This window comes from Sorex fumeus, unplaced genomic scaffold (genome assembly GCF_029834395.1).
Source record: "Sorex fumeus unplaced genomic scaffold, SorFum_2.1 ptg000099l, whole genome shotgun sequence".
In the NCBI taxonomy this organism is placed as follows: Eukaryota; Metazoa; Chordata; class Mammalia; order Eulipotyphla; family Soricidae; genus Sorex; species Sorex fumeus.
In genome coordinates this window covers 3,909,135-3,936,440 of record NW_026606156.1, presented here as the reverse complement: position 1 = coordinate 3,936,440, position 27,306 = coordinate 3,909,135, and positions in this window count along the sequence as shown.

The following is a 27,306-nucleotide window of genomic DNA, read 5'->3' as shown; positions in this document are numbered from 1 at the left end:
CTAATAAATTTATCTTAGTTTATTTTTTTGGCTCTTCCTGAATTTCCGTGAGAGAAGGAAATGGATCTGAACAATCCTTGGTAGGATTTAATATCGACTTTCCTTCTTTGCAATAGGAAATTCCTCTGTTCCTGGTGGAGTACTGTGGTTCCCCAAGAAATCAGGTGGGGTTATTTCCCACACTAGTCAGAACAAGTGGGACTCAGTTGCAGTTTGACAAGTGACTCCTGTAACTAAGGTCTGTACCATGAGGTGTTAGAAGCAGCAGTTCATCAGCCCTAAACTTCACCGGGCACTTCCCTGGGTAGAGAGAAGCAGTAGACACCCTTAGAAAGATGACACCTTTATCCACCTCCCCTCCCCCACCCCGTTCACATAAGCCACACAGGGAATTTTCTCTTTCATTGGCAGTTACCTCTGCCACCCACAAGAATCAGGCCAAGGATATGCCATATATCTTCCAAAGAATCTATACACCATACAGCCGGAAGAGAAGGGCCACATGGAGGGCGGGACCCACAGCTCCCGGAGAAAAAGAAAAAAACAGGTTCCAAAAAGAGCCGAGATCATCGGGAAGTCCCAGATGGGGTAGGTACCACATCCCGCCTCCCCCAGATGGAACCCCGGTGACCAGAAGCCTCTACAAGCACAGCTCGAGTATGCGGGAACTAGGACGTTTCCTCAAATCTCCCGGGACTACACCTCCCAGGTAACCTCTGATTCCGGAAGTCACGCCCACAGCCCGCTCCCCAGCGCCATCTTACAGCATATAGCCGGAAGAGAAGGGCTACATGGAGGGCGGGACCCACAGCTCCCGGAGAAAAAGAAAAAAATAGGTTCCAAAAAGAGCCGAGATCATCGGGAAATCCCAGATGGGGTAGGTACCGCATCCCGCCTCCCCCAGATGGAACCCCTGTGACCAGAAGCCTCTACAAGCACAGCTCGAGTATGTGGGAACTAGGACATTTCCTCAAAACCGCTCGGCCGCTTACACGGCCGCGCGACATATCTCTATATATACAAAGTGATCAATGGGAAGTAAACCACCCAACGTTTCTCCCTGAAAATCAGAGTTAAGTTTGGAGCACGGCCATAGCCCCAGAAACACAAGGATTAATGCAGAACCCAGCAGCTTGGAGCAGAAAAGTGAACGGACTATGCGTTAATCCAGGCCATCATGTCTGCCCGGAGGGGAAAGGGTGTTGCTCCTTTCCGCCCTCCACCCTCTGGAAAGAAAGATGGCGGCCACACGGGAGCCTTGTGGACAGCAGGTATGAGCCGGGGGTGTGGGGGCGACTAAAACCCCATGGGAAGTGGGGCGTTCCGGTCCGTCCTTCATGCCCTACCGAGGTCACCAGTTGCCCCCCCCATGAGTGGCTCTCCAGCACAGCCATGGCCCCAGAAGCACAAGGACTTAATGCAGAACCCGGCAGCTTGGAGCAGAAAAGTGAATGGACTATGCGTTAATCCAGGCCATCATGTCTGTATGGAGGGGAAAGGGTGTTGCCCCATTCGCCCTCTCCTCTCTGGAAAGAAAGATGGTGGCCACAAATGGAGCCTTGTGGACAGCAGGTATGAGCCGGGGGTGTGGGGGGGACTAAAACCTCATGGGAAGGGGGGCGTTTCGGTCCGCCCTTCACGCCCTACCGAGGCCACCAGTTGCCCCCCATGAGCGGCTCTCCAGCACGGCCACGACTCCAGAGCACAGAAACCAATTTCTTAATTATCTGACTTTCAGTATAAATACTTCCAGGGTCAATAGGTAAAATAGCAGAAATCCAAAACCAACATTTAATTCTTGAACCCAGCTGTAGAAAGCAAATCACTTCACAATGCTTTTTCAGCATGTCTGATTTGGGGGGTGGGGTAAACTCTAAATAATAGTGGTGAATCTTTTAATGAAACAATGAATCTAATCAAAGTAGATAGAGTGTTAACTAGAATTCATCTGCCTCACAGGGACTGGGACGGGTGGGGGGTGGGGTCTTATTGGGGTTCTTCATGGTAAAAAAATAAGTAGTGGTAAAGGGAAATGTGTTTGATATTTGCATGACTGAGACCTAAACCTGAAAGCTTTGTAACCTTTCCCACAGTGATTCAATAAATAAATAAATTTATAAAAAAAAATCTATACACCCATTTTTAGATTATTCTAGTGGCCTAGACTGCCTTTGACTTAATATCATTTATCTCAATTGTTCCTTTGTTATTATGCTCCAAGTCAAACTGCCCAACAATAAAAATCTATGTGTGTGGATATGATTTCCACACATATATATTACATACATAGTATGTGTATATGTATATACATAATACACACATGATATACACATACTTTGTATATATATGCATTATGTATGCATACAGAAAATATAAAAATATATACTATGACAGTGTATATGTATGTTTATATATAATATCTCAACTATTATAATTTATTTCCAATTCCAGCACTGATGAGTAGTGATGGTTTTAGAGTTACAATCAACCAATCTAGTACAGTGGTTTTAATTAGAGATTTGCAGTACTAAGAGCACAATTGGAAGGAAGGAAGGAAGGAAGGAAGGAAGGAAGGAAGGAAGGAAGGAAGGAAGGAAGGAAGGAAGGAAAGGTAGAAAAGAGAAAGAAAGAGATAAAGAGAGAGAAAGAAAGAAAAGAAAAAAGAAAAGAAAAGAAAAGAAAAAAAAGAAAAGAAAAGAAAAGAAGGAAGGGAGGAAGGGAGGGAGGGACAAACTTGGTCTTTTTTGATTGGGGATTATTTATTTTTACTGTTATTATATACATACTTTGTCTGTAAATGTAAGTGTACCCTCCCTGCTATCTTTGTGAAGACAGTGTATACCTTGATGTATGAGAGCATACCGGCTAACACAGGGCCAGGCATAGAGTCATAGTTTCTGGAGGTTGTCAGTCACTCAGGCTTCCTGCTGGCTTGACCTTCCTGCACACAGTCAGGGCTGACTTCCAACCCTGCTCTTACTGTTTTATGTGTTTACAAGTCTTTGTCTTTCCCTTCCTATCTCCATCCTTCCACCCCCTGCTGATCTTTTTCTCTGTCCAAAATGTAGAGTGCAGTTCTGCATCCATAAAGTTAGATGAGCACACCAATGTCACAAAACCAACTCGGGGTGAGAGTCAGAGGTTGCTTTCAGCTTCGCATCTAAGGCACGACTAAATTTAGCATTTTCTATAAATTGCACATAGCCAGTAAAAACTAATAATTTTAATGACATTTGCCTAATTTTAAATAGATTAAGAAGTGCTGCTATCTAGTTTAATCTATTTTAAAAGGGTTATATTTGTGTGAAATATAAAGAAGGAGTAAGAAGGGATTGAATCTTAACTTTCAAATATGATATTATATATGGTCACATTTATAATCAACATAGAAATTCTATATATACGTTAGACCATATAATCAACTGTGGCTTTAATCAGTAATTGGAAGTTACAGTTTTCTTTTTATAGTTTGGTAGTGGTAAGGATTAAAGTCAGGTTACACAGATACAAGACAGGTACTCTATCTTGGATCTATATCCTTTGCCAGAGCTTATTGATCTTAAATAATATTAATAAATTTTAATGAATCAGGACTTAGGAGTTGAATGTCTGTTTCTTATGTTCAACCAGTGACCAATGACCTCTGAATAATTCCTGAGAGATGGCCATGTTAGCCTCTTAGAAGATTCTTCTGACACCATTCACCAAACCTGATCCAGATTTTTACTCAAAGATAAATTTTGAGTTCTCTGAATAAAAATTGCGTGAGAATTATGGAATTAAGGACTAACTGTCTATCTCTTTTTTATCTTTTGCTGTTTCTCAAGATCAAAATTCAGATGAAAATGACTGTAAATATTGAAAAATCATTCTGTACATCTTCTTTCTATAAGGAATACATAAAATACAAATAATATTGGTCAGCATTCTAATTTAGTTACCGTATGAATGGTGTGGAAACACATTGCTGAAACTACATATAAAAGAAACCTATGACATTTCGGAAAAAAATTAAAAGAATTGTCACTTGTCTTTAGGTTAAAGGAGACAGAAACAGCCAACAACAAATAGTCAATTGTCGGAAAACTATTATTAGTGTTTCCTTATAATAACTGTTAATGTCAGAATCGTTTCTTGTGAATATTTAAAAATTTAAAAATTTCACACTGTTGTGGTGGGTTTTGTATTGGAATTATATTTTGGGTAATTCATCAGCCAGTACTGTAAATCATATTATCTCAATTGAAAAAATAAAAAAAAATCCTGTACTGCCTAAAATAATCCAGGCACAGATTATACAACCAATATAGAAATGATAGATTTTGGTGTGAGGACACTTGCTGGAGGTTTTCTAACACTGCGATACAGAATCACAGACTTGGTCTGATTTTTCATTAAACATGGGAGAATACATAATTGGTTCAAATGAAATGGATGCAAAGAAAGGGACTTAATTTAGACTCTGGTCACTATTCTGCCTGCCTGATTCATTAATAGTGTTTCAAAGTAAGATAAAGAATGTTCTTCTGAGCGTGGATTTTTATTTTCAACTTCTACAGGGGAAAAAAGGCAACGACAAAAAAGTCACCTAAAAATGACAAAAGACAGTGATCTAGTCATTTCTTCTTGTAAATTAATATTACTATGTCTCTCACCCTGGTCACTAATTAATAATGAAACTTGCTTTGCCACTTGGAACATGGTACTCCTTTTCTTTTCACTTCTGAAAATAATTAAAAAAAAAAACTACTGCCATTAGGAAGTTATGTTTTTTCTACATGAAGCTACAGAAATGGTGGGTTTTTCAGGTTTTCCAAGATTTACAAATACCTAGGTCATGCTCCAGTATGGACCATTATTACTATTACTGATTCCATGTTTAATGGTATATAGATGAATTATGACACAGTTCCCACAGTAATTATCCAACTAAACTAAATTTAGGTCCATGTAGAAGCAATGAGATTTTAAATTTTTTTCCTGTGGTATTCTTAAAAATAGTTTCCTCGGGAAAAGAAATCATTATCATCTTGTATTATTTGAAACTTTAATGCAACTTTTGCAAATTACTGTGTTATTTTATCTGCTGTCTAGGAAACTAACATATAAAGCAAAATACATATGTATTGGGTGTGTGTATTTAATTATAAAGATATTGTTTAAGGAAATCAGTTTAACGTTTTCTCAACAAAGATTTTGTCTCTTAAAATTTGGGAGTTATTCCCAAATAAACATTTGTAATGCTCTATTGCAATGGCTGAATCCAGCCAACATCCTGTTTTGTGCAGTCAATTGTCTAAGAATGCTTTTTATCTTTTTAAGTGGTTGAAAATAGTCCCAAGAATAATATTTAGAAATATGCTAAAATTATACAAAATTCAAAGTACTTCCCATAAATAAAGTGTCACTAAACACTTGTTTATATATTCTCTGTTTCTGTTTTTCCATTCCAACAGCACTGAAAGAAGAGTTGGAAGCTCAAAAAACTAAAAAAAAAAAAAAAAGCCCTAACCCTCAGCAGCGAGTTCACAGAGCCAGACTCCTTATGAACTGATGCCGTTCATTAGTCTTGTAAGGAAACACTCTGCTTCAAGTGTTGGATGTAACATTCTTTTCTGTTAGGAGAAGCAGGGTGGGTTGGGACACACCTGGCTGTTTTCAGGGCTTACTCCTGGGTCCGTGCTCAGGTATCCCTCTTGCCTGGACTCAAGAGAAGCCGTATGTGGTTTATGGGATCAAAGAAAGGCCAGCCACATGCAAGACTTTTAACTCCTGTACTATTCCCCGGGCCCAAGCATCCATTCAATAAGAAAAGAAAACACACTTCACTGCACTGGCATCTTGTGGTTAGATGTGTTTCAGAGATTCATGAAGCTAGAAATAGCCCTCACACATCAACCCAATCAGTATTTAATTTCATATACAGATAATTAGATAATTTCCTAAAGCTGACTCAGCTTCCTAGTAGTTATAAAATATTAAAAACCAGATTAGGATACGAATAGTTGCCAGTTTTCTACATTGAAAACCAGCTGACCCTTAGGCAAAAAAAATGTTATATGCATTTTCGTATTTGATCTTTAGAACCTTACATAGTGGGTATTATCATCGTCTTATTGCTTAATTAACTGAGCCTTGCAGGAGCTAACTGCCTCTTGGTTTAAAGTTAATAAGAGGCAGAGACATTGTTCTAATTTTGAAGTCTCTGTCTCTAAGAATTTTACATTTAATTACAAATTAATGCCTTACTTAAACAAAATGCTTTGTTTGCTTTCATTGGATTTATAAGAAAACGCACATTTTCTGAAAGAAATGAGTATGTTACTCAAATGATGAATAGTGGAAGTACCGGCAAGCAGCCCTGTCCTAGGAGGAAAAAAACAGTGCAGGAAAAGAACATATTCGTTTCTGAGTGGCACAATGTCATTTGTGCACTGCTGTGTGAACCTTTCTGAAACGGTGTTCAGCAGTCACAGGCAATACAACCAGAAGTAAACAACTCAACCTCAATGTGGTTCTACAAGCATCTTTCTAGTATCTTAAAGAAACAAAATGCTCATTATCTTAAATGACATCAATGCTTATTTTATTTTAGATGATTTACATAAACATTTTATTGTGTATTAAATTAGGCAGATGGAAAGTTTTGTTCTTCATTTTAAAACAATAAAGTGGGAGCTAAAATAATTCTCAGAGAGTAATGGACAAAACTAGTGGTAGTATCACAACTCTGAGTCTGAGATCAGTATATGTTAGGGTACTCCGGGAAGAAAGATACTGGTAACACCACCCTTCTTTTTTCGGTGGGCAGGAATAAAAGACAATTGTCAGATTTTGTAGGAAAAAAGAAAATATTTTTTCGTTCCCATATAAATAAATATTATAAACATTTTTTTGGATGTGAGACTCAAAAGGTAATCTGGTCAAATAAAGTTCTTAGGGAAAAAATTACTATTTTATCTACTCATGCTCTAATTTGATTATGGCTAGAGAAAATTTTGTTAAATATGGCTTTTACTGAATAGCTCCATCTTTTATTTAATTTATTTTGTTACTTTTGGTTTGGGGGCCACATTCAGAGATGACCATGGCTGAATCCTGACTCTCTACTCAAGGATCACTTCTGGAAGGGCTCAGAAACCAGATGTGTTACCCAGAATGGAACACTTGTTGGAACAACCTACAGGCTGTACTGTTATTCCGGGCCAGTATTTCTACTTCTTAGAAAAGTGTTTTCTCTGGAAAAACATAAGGAGATTTAATCAGACTTGACAGACCTTTTTCCTGCATTAATTGAATAGTATTATTTATTCAAATATTCAGACAGTGAACATTTTTATGAGTATTTATTTTTCATAACATTCAAAAGACATTCCTATTAAACTCCGAACATTTTCAAATGCAAAACAAATATATCTTTGATTGGCTAAGTGAACTTGCTAAATAAGTATAGAGAGACTTTCATAAAACTAGGCATGTCATTGTGTGGTGTTGGGATGATCTGATGAATACCATTGTTCAATTTATTCAAGAATTGGCTGTCTTTTCCTTGAACAAAGATGTCATGACGGCAGCAACAATTTCAGTTTTAAGCACAGAAAATGTAACCATCCTATTAGAGTATCTAATGCATTACATTCAAATAGGCATCCAAGAATATTACTTTATATCAAGAATACAGCATATTTCCCTTGATAACTTCAAACTATACTGAAATCACACAGATGTTGAATTAGTTGTCAATTTATTCTATTTAGAATTGGAATTTTACTTTAATTCCGTGTAGAAACAAGATTATTGATACTAGAAGGTAGCATTTTTACAAATTTTGTGAGAATTACAGCCATACATTTTAACCTTGTTCCCTACACAGGTGCTGACATAAATGCTAAGAAATCTAACATAATGATGCTATAAGAATTGTTTTAAACATTCTACCACCTATATGTATTATAAAATTTAGAGCAAAAAGGGTTAATAATAGCATTTCATCATCAAAAACTTATTTTGTCAGAACTTTAAGAAAAATTTGTGTAATTATTTTAATTACTAAAAAGAAATGTAGTCCTGGAAGAAATAGGATTCATGAAAGAACATTTTGTACGAGCAATGATCTTAAAAATTTTGTATTATTTTTAAAATCATGATTAATTAATAAAAATAATTAAATGTAAACATGAAAATCAACTATCACACACTTCTTTACTAAATCACTACTAAAAAATAGTTTAAGAACTTTCTCATTGTTTTTCTCAAAATACCCTTCTGCTGAAAATTTTCCTATGTCATATTTCAAACAAAGATAATGACAGCTCAAATAAATTTGTTAGATTATAACGTACTAAAACTCTGAAAGTTAAAAAAAAGAGACTGCAGCTATGATCTCTGAAAATACCATTGTTTTAATAAAATTCTCTGCTGTAACTTTTAAGTAGGAAGCAAAGTGACCCCTCAAGAATAAAAGTGTAGAAATACTAGTAGTAGGTTTAAGGAAAGAGGGTTAAAATAATTCTTACATTACACACACACTCTTCACATAGTGAATACTGGTCAATGACTAGAAATTATATACAACATTTGCAAAGCCTAGAACTGTTTGTGAGTCTGCCATATCAACTGAATTGTTGAATCAATTTGGTCTAACACCAAGTTAATAAGGTCAAAGAGCCAGTCAAACTGGTTGTCTGAGTTGAATGATTGTATGACCAAAGTGATTAGCGGAAACAGTCTTAGTGTCACATTTGTCCCCAAACCTTGTCTTCTAAAGAGGAGCTGTCCTGTTGCTAGACTGTTCCAGGATAATCATTCTGTCTACATTAATGCTCCTGAACAGTTTAGAATACTCAATTTTCAACCCTCTAAGGCTTTTTAAATTCAAATCTTTTTTTTTTTAAATCATTGGGCAACACTTGGTGATGCTCAGGGACTACTTCTGGATCTGGGTTCAGAATTATTACGGATGACACTCAGGGGACCATATAGGATGATGGGGATCAAACCCAATTACTTTCCTGCGCAGAACCTTACGTAGCTGAAGATATATTTTTTTGAGCCATCCTTGGCAATACTCAGGGCTTACTCCTAATATTGTGCTCTGTGCTCTCAGATTAATTCTGGCAACCTCACGGCCACATTGAGAGGCAGAGAAACAAAACTAGGTCAGGTGTATAAAAAAAAAAAACAAGCACCTTCCCTATTGCACTATCCCTTCAGACCAAAATATTTGATTTTTTAAAATATTTTTTTCTACATGTATACGGGCTGGAGTGATAGCACAGCGGGTAGGGTATCTGCCTTGCACGTGGCTGATCCAGGTTCGATTCCTCTATCCTTCTTGGAGAATCCGGCAAGCTACAGAGAGTACCTTGCCCACATGGCAAAGCCTGGCAAGTTCCCCGTGACGTATTCAAGATGCCAAACACATTAACAAGTCTCACAATGTTACTGGGCCCTGGCGAGCAAATAGATGGACAACAGGAGGACAGTGACAGTGACAGTGATCTACAAGGATATGTCTATAGATTTATATGTTTGTTTTCTATGTCGTCATCTGGTTATTATCTTAGGGTCATGTTATTCTCATAAAATATATACAGAACTGTCCTCTATTAAAAACAAAAAGTCTTAAATTATTTTTTAAAAGACTTACATTGGTAAAATCATCTGGATTTTTGTTTCAACAGTAGAGTATTTTGTTATTGTTTCAATGTCCATCCTCATGGTGTGTTCCTTCAGATTTTCTGTTTGTTTGTTTCCATTTTGGAATATTGTATTTAAGGAAGAAAATAATCATTTCTTATAGGTAATCTAATTTGCTGACATCGAGATCACAGTGGCCTTTTCCAATCGACTGTATTTCTATGGTATTTGTGGTATTTTCCTTCTTTCATTTCTGATTTCATTAATTAGAACTTCTCTTCTTTTCTTTACAAGCCTACCTAAATGTTTCCAACTTTTCTTAATTTTTTTCTGAAAAACAGCTCAGGTCAGTTTCTTTGATACTTCATTTTGGATATATTTTTTTTTTATAATTTAACTCTATTATTATTTCCTTCTAAATTTTGATTTCACTTTTTTCAGTTAATTTACATATAATGTTAAAATTGTACATGACTTTTCTTTTTTTTTCTCAGTTTTAAAGGTCTACATCACTATTAATTTCCCACACACAACTGTTTTCTTTCGGTTACACTTAAATGTTTCTTACAAATTCTATTTTTAATTATAATTGATCAAAGTATTCTTATAATACCTGTTTAAATTCCTATTGACTCTGTTGATTCCATGATTACTGTAAGATATAATTGTTTAGTCACTACTTTCTTTGTTTTCCCCGTTCTGTTTTTGTGAATGAGTTTTTTTAAATTGAAACTGAAATTTTTATAGGTTTGTTAGCATTGAATTGTGCTAAGGTTTGTGATGATTATCACAACTTGATATATATTATCTATCCTAATCACTTAATCACTTAACTTCCCGTTAGTCGTCGATTTGCTCCAGCCAGTAATGTCTCCATTTATCCCTGTCGCATGCTAGTGTAGCCCAAAGGCATCTGTTCGCTCCTGGAACATGAAGGGCCTCAAACCGATCGTTCATGATCTTGACGAAGAAGTCTGGCCATCTGGTAGGTGGGCGGCCACGCGGTCTTTTGACATCCCGTGGAATCCAGTCGGTAACAGCTCTAGTCCAGAGGTCGTCTTTAAATCTCATTACGTGACCAGCCCATCTGATTTTCGACACCTTGGCAAATGAGACAGCGTCCCTGATTCTTGATCATCAACGGATATCAGAACTCCGGATTCTATCTCTCATTTGAGTGAAACGTGATATTCCAAGCATAGCTCTTTCTATTCTTCTTTGGGAGACCTGAATAGCGTTCTCATCTTGTTTGCGTAGGGCCCAGGTCTCTGAGGCATATGTTAATGCAGGAAGAACAGTGGAATCAAAGAGATGTGCCCGGAGCCGGAGGTTCTTCGTCCTCTTAGCTATTTCTTCGATGTTCTTGAAGGCGTTCCAAGCCGCTCTCTTCCTCCTGCACAGCTCGGGTGCCAGGTCATTTGTCATGTTGACCTCTCGACCTAGGTACACATAGCTGTTGCATTCGGAGATGGTCATTCCATTGAGAGCGAATGGGGCGTCAGGAACGAGACTGTTTCTCATGAACATTGTCTTCGTAAGATTCAGCTGTAGTCCTACCTTTCCACACTCACGGTCAAAGTCGGCCAGCATTTGTGCCGCTTGGCTGATGTTTGGTGTTATTAAAACAATGTCATCAGCAAAGCGGAGGTGGTGTAGTTGCCGACCATCTATCTTCACTCCCATTCTTTCCCATTCCAGTCGTCGCATGATGTTCTCGAGGGTGGCACTGAAGAGTTTCGGTGAAATGGTATCACCCTGCCGCACTCCTCTCTTGACATCAACAATCACTTCTTTGTAGAATGGTGAGATCCTGGTAGTGAATCCGCATTACAGCTCACGGAGGATCCTGATGTATTGGGCTTGAATGCCCTGATTGGCTAGGGCTTCAATGACCGCTTCCGTCTCAACAGAATCAAAGGCCTTCTTTAAATCAATGAACGTTAAGCAGAGCGGCATCTTGAACTCCCGAGAAACCTCAATGAGCTTGGTTATCATGTGGATATGGTCGATGGTGCTGAATCCTTTGCGGAACCCTGCTTGCTCACATGGTTGTCCTTCATCTAGTGTTCTGCCAATCCTATTCAGGATGACTCGAGTGAACAGCTTGTAGATGACAGACAATAGGCAGATCGGGCGATAGTTGCCAATGTCATGGATGTCTCCCTTCTTGAACAGTAGTACGGTCCTGCTGGTTTTCCATTGGGACGGAACCTTGCATTCAGACAGGTAGCGAGTGAAGAGCCGAGCCAGTGTATTGATGAGTACTGACAGCAGGTCCTTCAGGTGTTCAGGTCTGACCTTGTCTGGGCTGGGTGCTGTTTGTTTCTTTACCGACGAAATGGCGTGTCAGATTTCGGAAGGGAGAAGGTTGGGAACGACATATCCATCCTGTGGAATTTGGTATGTCGGCAAGTGGACATGGCTATCGAAGAGATTTGAGTAGAAGTCATGGATAATCTTCTCCATTGCCGTTCTGGAGGATGTGATGGATCCATCAGGATGTCGTAGGGCAGTCATCTTGGTCTTGTAGTTGGCGAAGGACAGGCGGGCGTTATGAATACTTTTCCCGGCTTCTACCGCATCTACCAGTACTTCTGCTCTTCTCTCTTTGAGATCTTCCTTGATCGCATCTCTGCACTGCTTTGCGAGCTCGGACGTTAGCTTGCGGTTGCCTGAGGCATGTGCCAAACCACGCTGGCGAATTAGCTCAAGAGTTTTCGAAGATAGGCGATTTTTTGTGGCTATCTCTCTCTTGGCGTTCCTCACACATTCATGGAGGTGCTGAACCAGTCCATTGTATTCCTCGTCAATGTTGTCAACAATGGGATCTTCCCATGTTGCCGCAATAGTGCCAAAGAGTTTCCAGTTGGTGGTCATTCTGGGAGTTCTCTTTTTGAACTTTGCAGCCCTTTCTCCCCGCTCTGTGAAGTAGAATTTTGCACGAAGGAGATGGTGGTCCGATCCCGTTCGAAATTTTGGGACAACAGCGACATCAGTCAGGCAAAACCGTCGATTGAATATGATGTGGTCTATTTCGTTGTGGAATCGTCCACCGGGAGACTCCCATGTCCATCGTTTAGATTCTGCCTTCTGGAACTGTGAGTTACCATGAATGGTCTTGGTCGACATGATGAACTCAGACAGTCTCTCACCCTGTTCGTTCCATTCTAGGCCATGGGTCCCGATGTGAAGTTCTTCAGCTGATCTTCTCGGTCCTATCTTGGCATTAAAATCACCCACAATGATCTTGTAGAAGGTGTGGTCTTCTTTATAGAACTTCTCTAGCTCCATGTAGAACTTCTCGATTTCTCTTTCATCATAATGAGATGTTGGTGTGTAGACAACGAAGATAGAAACTGCAGGCAGTGAGCCACATCTATTCAAATGTAAACGTCTGATTCGGCTTGTTAGGCATTCGAATGAATCAATGCTCTTGGCCAAGTTTGTGTTGACAAGGACAGCGAAGCCTCCAACACCTCTTTTATCGCATGTTCCGAGGAACAATTCTTCTCCAGTGTCGAAAATGGCATGGTGAGATTCGTGCCTTCTTGTCTCGGTCAGACCAATGATGTCGTACTTGATCATTCGCGCTTGTACCATCAGGTCCTCGATGGATGCATCTTATGCTAGCGTACGTGCATTGAAAGTACAGAAGATCATTTTTGTCTTCCTTCGTTGTGGCAGCCTAGGTCGGCCTTGAGATTTTCTCGGCCTCTCCTTTCTCATCCTTCTCAGTGCTGCCATGTCGGTGAAGCCTTCAGGGTCAGGTGAATGAGACCAGTTGTAGTTACTGGTTTTGGCATATCGAATACATACATATCTATCCTAGAATAAAAGTATTCATTACTTATTGCCTCTCCTTTAATTTCCCTATCTTATCATTTGTCCAAACTTCACTAAACTGAAATTGTTCATTGACAATCACACTGGTGGAGGGATGGGTACTCGATCATTGTATAACTGAAACCCAAGCACAAAAACCTGTAATGTCCACAACTGTATCTCATGGTATTTCACTACCAAAATTTTTTAAAAAATGAAATAATGTATAAGAACTCCAACTAACATATTACAATTGTGGTGATTCCAACCTCTTTTCAGATTCTAACTGCATCTATCATTTAAATTGTAATGATTAATTCTTTCCTAATTCTCTTCTTCAAAGCTGTTTTTTGTTCAGAACTTATAAAGATATAAGTGAGTATAGCTCTGCTCTGCTCAAAGTCTCATCCACTTTGCTTTGTGAAACAGACAATAATAGTTGTTATAAACTAAATAAGAGCTGATTTAATTTAATTATAAACTAAATAATTATATAATTATTAATTATATAACTAATTATATTATATGATATAATCATAACTAATTATATATTATAACTAATTATTAACTATTAGTTATTTTATTAATATTATTAGCATTAATATTATTGTTATTATTAATTATTATAATATTGTTATTAGTTATTATTAACTATTAATTATTAACTATTATAACTAATTAGTTATATAATTATAACTAATTATATAATATAATTTTAACTAATTAATTATACAACTCAATAATTATATAAAATAATTATAAACTAAATAAGAGCTGATTTAATTTATTATTTAGGGCTGGAGCGATAGCACAGCGGTAGGGTGTTCGCCTAACAAGCGGCCAACATGGCCAACCCGAGTTCGATTCCTCTGCCCCTCTCGGAGAGCCCGGCAAGCTACCGAGAGTATTCGATATGCCAAACACAGTAACAACAAAGTCTCCAATGGAGACGTTACTGGGCCCGCTCGAGCAAATCGATGATCAACAGGAGGGCCTTTACCTTAATTTATTCACCTTATTTTTCTCTGGCATATAGCTATCCAGACAATCAATAACTAAATGAAAACAAAAATATTAATATCCGTTCTATATGTGCCCATAAGTTTATTTTGAGCAAAATGCAGTTTCTCATCATATTACCTCTAAAAGGAAAATCATATAAATCTAATTTTTTCAGTTAATATAAATTTTATTTGAAATTTTGTATCTTTGATTTATTTATTATTCATTTTGATTTTCAGCCACCCAAAGAAATGTTCAGGTTTTACTTCTGGCCCTGCACTCAGAGATCAATCCTGGTAGAGTCAAGGGACCACACATAGTTCAAGGGATTAAACACAGATTTCCTACTTGTGAGTCAAATGCTATACTACATTCTATATATGGCCCCAGATTTTTAATTTTAAATTAATGTTAGAAACATTTTTACATAGACACTGTTTGCCTTACATAACTATGTTTTCCTGAAAACATAAAAATCATGGCTTCCTGGGTCTAAACTCAAGTGATTTTTAAGTGATCTTTTAAGATATCAACCTTAATGAGTAAAAACCATAAAGTTGATATATTCCTACATGTTCATAAAATATATATGTCAACATTTATTAGGGTATAGACATATTTTGTGATACAAATGGCAATAAACTGTATTTTTGTCAACAGCCAAGGATTTAGCAGCAAGACTGGGTTAGTATAATTTATAAGCTCATTCATAAACATTTCAGGATACTTCCAAATGACTGGGATAGCCCTGGATGTTTTGTAAATCATCCCTTAAAACATTGTGTAAAGCATCTTTACGATACCATAACATGATAATTTACTTTTTGTCATCTAAAAAGAAGAGCCAATAAAAGTAAATGTTATTTCTACAACAAACATACCGGTATACAAATAAAGCTGAATGTAAATAATTTATCCCCTAGGTATGTGCACTATCCCTTAAAATAAAGGTAATACACAATGATAGCATTTGTTTTCGAATACTATATTTTTTACGTAAACTTTTTATTTTCTTGCTAAGTTTCATTTTTTATTTTATTGGCTTAGTGGTTTTTAATTGCCCTTTTTTGGCATCAACACTTTTCCTAAGTCAATTTTTATGGGAAAACCTCATTTAAAACTGGTAGTGAGAAACATCGTATTAAAACTGGTAAACTATAAAACAATTTAAAATGCAGATTACGTTATATAGAACTTCTCCTTAAAATCCCTTACATTTTCCTCCAGCTGAATTGACCTTAATTTAGTCCCAGTTCAAAGGGTCTCATAGGTCTGCTTCCCTGTTCTTACATGATTCACCTCAGTGTTAAAGTTATCTGTCAGGACACCTTCTGCCATCATTTTCTTCCTGCCATTTAGCTGTTCCGTCGTCTAAAGGAGTCAGCGCCATAAAGGTAAATACTCCATCTCCTTTAGTTCATCATAATAGAGCTTACTACACTACCAAGAAAACAATGCATCTACATCTAAATATCTCTCCCTAGATAAGCTCTGCTTCTGAGATGCAGCTATTTAGAAAAACAATCAGTGCATAGATTTATTTGCACATGTATACACATATACATTTATTTATTTATTTATTTATAGTTAATCAATGTACTACTGAGTCGAATTGTGGTGCACCATGTAACTGGTAGCAGTGATAGTAATTGTGTGAACTTCTTCACTGTGTTTCCGAGGCCCTGTCTCCCATGTGAATTTCCTTTTGTACATGCTGTCATCGTTAGATTCTGACAAAGCTTTTGTGAGATTAGTGGATTTTCTGTATTTATTTCAATATCAGAGCTGAGATGTCAGAGGGAAATGACACAACACAATGAAAAGTTATAACCCAAGTATTTTAGATCTATTTTCCAGCACTGCCGCAAACAAAAAAAAATGTTCATTAATATTTTTTATTTTAAAATATTTGGACAGTGGTACAAAATGGTGATAATTATTTTATTTTTAGATATTGGCTTAAAATATGTAGTTTAGAAACTAGAAAAAGAAATAAGACACAAACCTCAACACCATTTTCTATGTATTGTTAAATCTTTCACTTTTTCTACTAAAACTTGTCTATTTTTACTCTCCTTTTACTGGTGCTGTTCCTTTCCGTTAATCGTTGATAATGGCTTGCTCAATGTAATAATAACACAAATGATTTTCAATTGCTTAAAGGAGAGAAAAATTAAGATTTTTATCTTGAATCAAAAATATAGGTGATAATCATTGTATGTTGGATTGAACTAAAAAAAGTTCGATATAAAAAAGTTCAATATAAAAAAAGTTCAAAAAAGTTCAATTTAAACCTTCATCAAAATAATTTCAGTAAAAAACAAATACAGATATTAAAAAGTCATATAATTTAGGGCTAGAGCGATAGCACAGCGGTAGGGCATTTGCCTTGCACACAGCCAACATGACCAACCCGAGTTTGATTACTCCGCCCCTCTCAGAGAGCCCGGCAAGCTACCGAGAGTATCTCACCCGCAAGGCAGAGCATGGCAAGCTCCCCGTGATGTATTCGATATGCCTAACACAGTAACAACAAAGTCTCCAATGGAGATGTTACTGGGCCCGCTCGAGCAAATGGATGGACAACGGGAGGACAGTGACTTTATAATTCACTATCTCCATCATCCTGTTGTTCGTCGATTGCCTCAAGCAGGCACCAGTAACGTCTCCTTCATCCTAGCCCTGAGATATTAAAGTGCCATATTCAAGGCTCTTTCAGGATTAGGAGAATGAGATCCATCATTGTTACTGGTATTTGGCATATTGTGTACGCCACGGGAAGTTTGCCAGACTCTGCCGTGTGGGCAGGTTACATTCGGTAGCCTGCCAGGTTGTCCAAAGCAGGAATGAGATAATAAGATGTCTTCTGGGAGCTGGGTTTTATAGTCTCTGGGTCTTGGCCATTTATGGAATTACATGACATGCAGGGGAGTGGTGGCAGTTGGTGGGTGTGATCTCACCTACTGGAAGATGGAGGATCTGGGTGGAGGATGCTCAACTCCTATCTGAGCAGACTTAGAGATTGCAGCCCCGGGACCCACATGCCTTTGTTCCTCTGCGGGTACCTTCATGCGTGTGGAGAGTGGTCTCAGCATGGTGGTGGCTGGTTCTGGAGGTCTTCAGCTGCCAGAGCTCTGCTCGGGGCGGGGAGGGAAACTCAACCCGCCCCCCTCCAAGGGGCCTGGCAAGGACAGCCAGGCGCGGGGGCAGGAGACTGTTCTGTTAGCTTCCGGGAGCTAGGTTTTATAGTCTCTGGGTCTTGGCCATTGATGGGATTATATGGTGCAGTGGGGGAGAGGGGTGTCAGTTGTTGGGTGTGACACCTGCCTACTCAAAGATGAAGGATCTGGGTGGAGGATGCTAATTATAATTTATAATTATAGATTTATTTAAATTTAACAATTCAAATCACACATTTAAATATTTTTACAAAATAAGACAAAATATATTAATTTTTTGAGGGGCATAGCCTGCAGTGCTCAGGGTTTATTCCTGGTTCTATACTCAGAGATCACTCCAGGTGGAGAGTGGTGACAATATGGAGAGCAAGACATCAAATCCAGGTTGGCCAGGGGCAAGGCAAGCACCCTACATGTTATACTACCTCTCTGGAGCCTAATCGTAATCCTTAATCAAAGGAAAGCAATGGTAAATCAGTTGTGAAGAAAATGTATTATATCAATGTTTGATTCATAAAATTATTATGCTAAAATTTTCAAAAGATGTCAGCAAGAAATGGAAGTTCTGAGAAATGACATGCAAGATGAATACTGTGTTGGATCAAATCAAAGTTCGCCTCCATTGAAAACTACATTCCTCCCTCTATAGAAAAGCAGTTATACTGTTGCAATAAGTAATGCCATCACGATCACAATCACGGCCATCCTGTTGTTTGTCGATTGCCTCAGGCAGGCCCCAGTAACGTCTCCTTTATCCTAGCCCTGAGACTTTTTAAAAAGTGCCATATTCAAGGATCTTTCAGGGTTAGGAGAATGAGACCCATCATTGTTACTGGTATTTGGCATATTGGGTACGCCACGGGGAGTTTGCCAGACTCTGCCGTGTGGGCAGGTTACATTCGGTAGCCTGCCAGTTTGTCCAAAGTAGGAATGAGATAATAAGGTGTTGCGCTGCCGCAAATGCTTCTGGGAGCTGGGTTTTATAGTCTCTGGGTCTCGGCCGTTAATGATATTACATGGCGACATGGGGCCAGTTGGTGGGTGTGACCCTTGCCTACTGGAATATGGAGGATCTGGGTGGAGGATGCTTAGCCCTGATCTGAGCAGGCTTGGAAATCTCAGCCCCGGGACCCGCATGCCTTTTTTCCTCTGCCTGTACCTTCATGCGTGTGGAGAGTGGTCTCAGCATGGTGGTGGCTGGTTCTGGAGGTCTTTGGCTGCTGGACCCCTGGTTGGGGCGGGGCAGGAAACTCAACCTGCTCCCCTCCAAGGGGCCCCAGCGAGGACAGCCAGGTGCGGGGGCAGGAGACTTACTTATTAACGCTAAGTAATGCCATAAACACTTAAAAACGTACCTTAAGATGTCTCATAACATCTTACCTTGAAGTTCTTTTCAAGTTTACAGGAAATTTTTTAATCACTGTTATTTTTGCCTCTTATTTGACTCTCTGACATTTTTCCTATCCTCTCAAGGGTGTATAATAAAACATACTACTACAACTACATATCAGTGTTCATTTTCATAATATCTATAAACCAACCACACTGTTCCTTTGAATATAAGCATGGGGTTTTATATATTATCTGTTGGCATACATACAGGCAATTTTACCATTTACTAATTACTGCCCAGTGAAAGGGAATTATTAGCTATCACAAATAGCAAATGTGCCAAATTCAGAAAATTCAAAGCTGCTAAATTGTTGAGAGGACAGAGTAAAAGAGAGAAACGAAATTAGATTTTTTGCAGGTAAGTAGATATAATATTCAGAGCAGCAGTGGGATATTCTTATCTTAGTGTCCTATATATAGTGTATCAACACTGATGGATTAAATTGAAATGTCATGTTTATATGTACATATATATATATAAATTCACAGTTTTAGATACAAACGTAATTTTATATTCAGAATAATAATATAAATAATTTTGTAACTTTTAATTTTCTAAACTCTCTATATTGAGGTAAAATATATTCGGGTACAAGAGCTTGCCAACAATTCAGAATCTCATCAGAAAAAGTAGGTAAAAATGTACAATTCATCATGCTGTCATATTTTTTCTGAAGGGCAAAAATGGTCTTCAAATATGCAAAAGCACATAGCTGATTACTTGTTTACACATTTACAGAAAGACTTTGTGAGGTGATTAGGGTAACTTTTTTGAATTATCAAAACTCAACACATAAAACTAAACTTAGCTTTGTTTTTGATTCCAAACAGTTTATCTCCTCTTTATAGTGAATAATTGTAGAGAACTATTTCATGAAGGGTAAATGCTGCACATTATACTTGCTTATTACTTGAGCAAATATATATGTATATATATTTTACATAAAACTGATCTTTAAAAAAATAGCTTCTTTTGATTTCTCTTGTCACATCTATGTTTATCTTTCTGAGGATTGCTGTCATGAACTCTGTCCTTCATTTTGACTTTAAAGAATGAAAAACAAAACCTAAAATATAGTTTTTAATATTTGTGCCAAATAATATGACTGTATATTTATTTTAAAATATGTAAACTATATTGCTACTAAGAAATTAAAAATACAATTATTTTCCTAATATTTCCAGAAAACATGAAGGTTTATACATGTTTCAGAAATGTGTCCTGAAATAATAATTTTATTTTTTTCCTTTACAATATGTTAAACTCTTACAAGACTTTTTTACTTGAACTTTTTCTCACTTCCTACAGCTATTATTTGTGGGAAACGTTATTTAAACTATCAAACCCAGTAAATAAGAAATACTACATGCTGAATAAAACAGCCCAGTGTCAAGTAGTTTTTACAAAACATGAAACACAACAAATGTGTTCCCTAAATTTCTTTTTCACATGAGCTATTCCTCTGGCCAAAATCCCCAAAACCGGCAATGTAAAATGCCTATGGTGACTATTCTAACCACCTGATGAACCAAAATTCTCTTCCCAGTCATCTCCTGCAGTAGTCCTGACCTCTCTATAATCACCCTTGAGTTCTCTGATTTACTGCACCTCACTTCTCTCAATCATAATTATAATGCAACTATACATTAAACCATTACAATCTGTTGGGATATGAAGACTTTTTATAATTATTATAGAACAGAAAGATAGCATACTTCTCAATTCAGTTGGAGACCCTACAATATGTACAAGCACGACTTTGATAGAAAGTTTACAGAGATTTCTCATGCATTTATTTAGCGCATGAATCATAGAAGTGCTCATGACTTCTATTTAGAGAAGTACTCTATAACCTCCATAGTCTTCATAATTCTCACTGGAGATTTATATATCAATTCAGTCACTTATTTCAAATTTTATTCTTGTCAGTTTGCATATTCTCTAAAAGCCTCAAATCTCTTCTTTGGAAAAAAGGGCTAAGCTAGAGATAATATAACATTTTATCAAGATGTTAACAGAAAAATGACATGTGCGCTAATAGTGCCTGACAGAGAGTAGATAAATCACCAAATACCATTTTTCTTTCCCGCTTGAATCAGTGATCAATTACAAATTATAGGCATTAAATAATTAAAAACACAATTGGGTACAACATTATACTCATTATAATATTGGGTAAACACAGTGTTGTGTACAACATAATGATATTGTCGCTTGTGCTATCTTTTAACATACTTTAATATTTATTTTACACATTACTAGGTTAGATATTTTCATACACCTATAAAAGTAAAAACAAATTGCTTGGAATGACAGAAAACACTTTGTCATAGTGGGTTATGTTTTTGTAAAAAAAACTGTATGGTTCTGGTTACTAAAGATACTGTAACTAAAGTTTCTTAATTTTTTGCTGATAAAGCATGATCTTGGCAGTAATGTCACTTTTTCAGAGTTAGGCTTATTTCTCCTCTGAGAGGTTAATGGGAGCATGTGGGCTCCCCAGTGCTTCCCTTGCTTCAGCTGTTTTCCCTGACAATATACTTATATCTGGTGTTTTCCTGGCAAGGTAACAAACCTAAATGCCATTGAGGCTTTCCTTTAATATTACTCAAAATGCAGTGGCATTCTGAAATCTCATTTTTAACATATGTCAGTAGCAGGTTTAATGAAACAAACTTAACGTAATGAGGAGTCATAATGTTCAAACCATGGTAAGATGCATATGCTTCTACGTGGTTCTTACACTCTTCCCAGACCACAGAAATTCTTTTTTTCTAGAAAAATTAATCTTAAGCGCTCTGCTTTTGCTTCTCCTGTGCTTGGTGTGAGATGGTCTCTTGAACATTTGACCTCAGGGTGCAACGGATATGTCAAGGATGTCACTGTAATGCTTTGACACTGGTGGTGAAGAGAGAAACAAACTTCTGAATTAAGATGAGATGGTAGATAAATACATCTTTACTTTTCATTAATGTTATTTGGTTCTATTTAGTGCGGTGATATGTTTATTCAGTGAAATGATGTCATCTGTGCATTTTGTTAATAAAATGAAGGACTAATATGACTGTAAGTTGAAATATTGAGATCAAAAAAAGTAAAATGTATACTATTTATATTTAAAATTGTTTGTGTGAATTGTTATTATTTAAAATCCTTTGTGTGACATCTTATTATGACATCTTATTGCCTCATTCTTACTTTGGACAAACTGGCAGGCTACCGAATGTAACCTGCCCACATGGCAGAGTCTGGCAAACTATCCCGTGGCGTACCCAATATGCCAAATACCAGTAACCATGATGGGTCTCATTCTCCTAACTCTGAAAGAGCCTTGAATATGGCACTTTTTAAAAAAATCTCAGGGCTAGGACGAAGGAGACGTTACTGGGGCCTGCTCAAGGCAATTGACGAGTAACAGGACGGTCGTGATCGTGATCGTGTGTGAATTGTAATAGAAATATTTAAGGAATAAAAATAAACATTCTAAATTTTCTATTGCACATGAGCAAAAATACACACAAAACAACGTCTTTCCATTACTTGACTGGTAAAGCAAATAATTTCCAACATTATTCACTAATTTCTTATAAAAGTAGAAAAACTTGGCAAATTTCATCAATATAAACAATCCTGGAAATTCAGTTAAAGTCAGAATATAAAAAGTGTTTATGCTAAGCATAAGACTAGCCTGTCAAAGTTGTAACTAGATAAATGGATCTATACACAGTTTATTCTATAAAGAAGAGATTTTGTCACTTGATATGGTGTAAGGCAATAAAAGTCAGCTTAAGGTGATAAAAGTAATATATAGATGTAGGCAACATAAAAATGTATTAAAACAATAATAAGAAAAATTAACAGAGTATAGAATAAGCATGCATTTTAATATCTTTCCCAGAATGGACAGAAATATTCAAGAGACTTCTTTTTAAGATTTTTCTTGGAAAATCGGTATCACCCAACATTTTAAACCTAACTTTATTGCTCTTATATTTGCTCAGAATTTTCTCCTACATTTTATTTCACGAAAGTACTGTGGTTTACAAAGTTTTTCAGAGTTGGGTTTTAGATGTACAATGTTCCATCACCAGTCCTGCTACCAGTTTATTCTACCTTCTGATAGGGCTCAGAAGCTCCTTCTGTCTCTCCACCCAAGCCTGCCATCTTGATAGGAGCCCATCATGAGTTCAGTGTTGTTGATACTGTGATCTGGACACTTAGCTTTATAATTCCTTAACAACGCCAATGTACATTGATCCTTGCACCTTGTGTTTTTCATGACTTCTCCCCACTTCCAATCACCACTTAATGTTTTGCCTTCTCCTCTCTGTGAACGGAGGAATTGGGCTTTCAGCAGTGAATATATAATGTACTAGATACATAGGTTGACTTTAAAAGAAAGAAAATCTAAAATTTATCTCCTAGTTTAGTTAACATATAAAAGCTAACTTACATAGCTTAATCTGATTTTAAACTTTATTTAAAAACAATAAAAGTTCTATTTTATAATAGTTTTATATATTTTCATTTAAAATATCCTTTGTTGGGGCTGGAGCAATAGCACAGCGGGTAGGGCATTTGCCTTGCATGCAGCCAACCCAGGTTTGATTCCCAGCATCCCATATGGTCCCCCGAGCACCGCCAGGAGTGATTCCTGAGTGCGAAGCCAGGAGTAATCCCTGAGCATCGCCAGGTGTGACCCAAAAAGAAAAAAAAAGTAAATAAATAAAATATCCTTTGTTTTCCATTCAGTTTATCAAAATGATTAAAGCCATTTATTCTAATTTTTTCCTATTAAATCATTATATGCTATTTAAATTAGAAGGATATCTAATACTTAATGCTAAACTAGTTTTAAAATAAAACTTTTATAGTTATAGTACTAAGAGAAAAAGACAAAAAGAAAAATGTCAGATATAATGAAAATTAGGTTGAATTTTTCTCAGAAAATTATTTAAAATGAGCCATGCTTTATTCAAATTGTCACTTGTAATGCATTTCTAAGTAACTTATTTGACAATAGATATTAAACATCTACCTACCATAGTGATTTAACTTGTGACCATAAAGCCAAAGTTATTTGGTTAACCTACAGAGTTCAGTAATATATTTTATAAAATAAAGTTGATTGTAAAAAAGGATATATAGACATTGCTATGCTAGTGTTATCTTAAGCAGAGTAAATTATTAGCATCTGTATTATTTTACATTTTCTAAGACACTTTGTAAGTAAAACATATTGGAAACTCAATAAGTTTCTAATGAAGGAAAAAGGCAGATTAGTAGAGTCTGATTTAAACTGTCAGAAATAAATATTCTGCAGTAAACAATGTTCAAGTTTACTCATAATTTAAAAATATGGGTTATGTTGCAGTTCTAAAATAATGTGGAGCCGTATGGCTGATCTCAAAAATCATATCAAGTAAGTAAAAGGGCAAATATCATCTACTTTAAGATATATGTTGTAAAATTTTAATACTGTTTCCTATAAGACCCCATATGATCCTTATTATATAACACTGTCACTGTCACTGTCCTCCCGTTGTTCATTAATTTGCTCCAGCGGTCCCAGTAACGTCTCCATTGTGACACTTGTTACTGTGTTTGGCATATCAAATATGTTGCAGGTAGCTTGCCAGGCTTTGCTGTGTGGGCAAGATACTCTTGGTAGCTTGCTGGGCCCTCCAAGAGGGGCAGAGGAATCGAACGTAGGTTGGCCAGGTTGGCCACGTGAAAAGCAAATGCCCTAACCACTGTGGAAAGGTGCTTAGTACAGTGAAAATATTACAATTAATTATCAAATCATTTTGAATTATCAGTAACTATCATTGTATCATTGTATCATTGTCTTCTCTCTGATCATCAAATAACTCGAGAGGGTGCCAGTAACATCTCTATTTGTCCCAGCCCTGAGATTTTAGCAGCCTCTTCTTACTTGTCTTTTCCCAAGGATTGGAGGCTCATTCAGGGTCAGGAGAATGAGATCTGTTGTTACCGTATTTGGTATATCAAATACACCATGGGGAGCTTGTCTGGCTCTGCCCACGTGGGTGGGATACTCTCAGTAGCTTGCGAGGATCTCCAAGAGGCATATATTTATATATTATTCAGGGAATGTGGAACTTTGTGACCTTGGACTGTGGAATCAATGGATCCTGGAACAAAGATCCTCTGCCTGCTTCCCCCAGTCTCTGGTGACTCAGGGATCACACCCATAAGCCACACCCTTCGGACACTAGATAATCTCCTCATTGGCCACCCTCCAGAATTTAGGATGTTCCTCTCAGACGGGAGTATAAAAGGAGGCCCCCATAATCATGCCACCAGACTCCACGCCAGGCTGTGGAGTGGGTGAGAGCCCTCCCCAGCCCAAGGGACCCCAAGCCCAGCAGCTGACCTCCACTGCCCAACCACTGCCACGCTCCAGGCTGCTTTCCAGAGCCCACGGCTTCTCTGTGGCCACATGATCCATTACAAGACACTTTCTACTCATTTATGCCTCTTGAAGAGCGAGGCAAGCTACTGAGAGTATCCCGTGCACATGGGCAGAGCCTGGCAAGCTCCCCATGGTGTATTTGATATGCCAAATACAGTACTGACCCATTACCCTGACCCTGAAAGAGCCTCCAATCATTGGGAAAAGACGAATAAGAAGAGGCTGCAAAAATCTCAGGTCTGGGAGGAATAGAGATGTTAGTGGAGCCTGCTCGAGTAAATCAAGGATCAACGGGAGGACAGTGATGACAGTGATTGTTCTTTGAACTAAGAGTTGTAAAGTTACAAACATATAAACTTTTGGAAATGATTTTCAAATATTTTCTTTTTTTATTTATTTATTGAATCACTGTGGGAAAGCTTTCAAGTTTAAGTCTCGGTCATGCAATGATCAAACACATTTTCCTTCACCAGCTTATTTTTTTACCACCAAGATCCCCAATATACACCCTCAAGCCCCTCCCAATGCCTGTGAGGCAGATGAATTCTACTTAACACTCTATCTACTTTGATTACATTCATTATTTTGACAAAAGATGCACGATTATTGTTTAGAGTTTACACCCAACAATCAGAACTGCTGAAAAGGCATTGTGAAATAATTTGTTTTCTACAGTTAGTTTTGAGAACCATATGATGGTGCATCCATGATTGTGGCCGCGTGATTTTGGATTTCTGATATTTTACTTATTAAGCCTGGAGTTATTTCTGCCAAGAGCCAGATAATTACGAGATTGGTTTCTGTGGCTCTGGAGTCATGGCTGTGCCAGAGAGCCACTCATGGGGGGCAACTCGTGACCTCAGTAGGGCGTGTAGGACGAGCCGGGAACGCCCCCCTTCCCATGAGGTTTCGGTTCTCAACTATTTTCTATCACAATTTCATCCTGATCAACATGCAAGCATGGTAAGATTTAAATATAAAAATTGTTGGGATTCAATTTTCAAGTATAGGGAAAACATAGAGAGCATTCATTTGAAATTGGTATTCCATGTTTATTAAGTTTCCAATGCAAAGAAGCACAATATGTAATTCTAACTCTATCATTGTAATTGATACTGCAGCATGGATATATCTGAAGTGATGAGTACATCAAAGTACAAAGTATGGTTTATACCCTAAGTATTTAATTCAGATAGTGTAGTGTGAAGACCAGCAGGAAAAATTGATAAATAGATCAGCATGATGGTATTCACTAATTCTCTTTATAGAAAGTCTTATTTGACTTATGCAAAATATGATTTTGATTTTCAACCTCTATATCTATAAATGTTAGTCTTGCTATACAACTTAAATTTGTCAATATTATATTTAATCATTATAAACAATATTAATTATAAAGGCATCTGTTTAAACATAGAACTAATTTGTTCATAAATTTTTCAGATAAATGACTAATAACTATATGCAATATCCTAACATAGATATATTATTTGCTTATGGTCTGCATGCTGAGTGATTTTTATCTTAGACAGACCTTATCATAAACTGATTGCATGCCAAACTAGTGAAAAGTACAAAGTACTTGAAGCTCAGCCAGTATTAGGCACACACATTTCCAATCTCAGCAATAAGTTGGGGGATATTTCGACTCTAGTCAAGCTCGGTGTTCACTTTCAAGAATCTGCATCCTAAACAGACATTCAGAATTGGAAAGTTCATTATTTTATAGTGCAAAATATATTAAAGTCTGTAAGCTTCTGCAGAAATCCCAAAAACTTCCTGCTTCATAATTTTTGCAATATTTGTCAGAGATTATTTGGTTTTATAAATTGGAG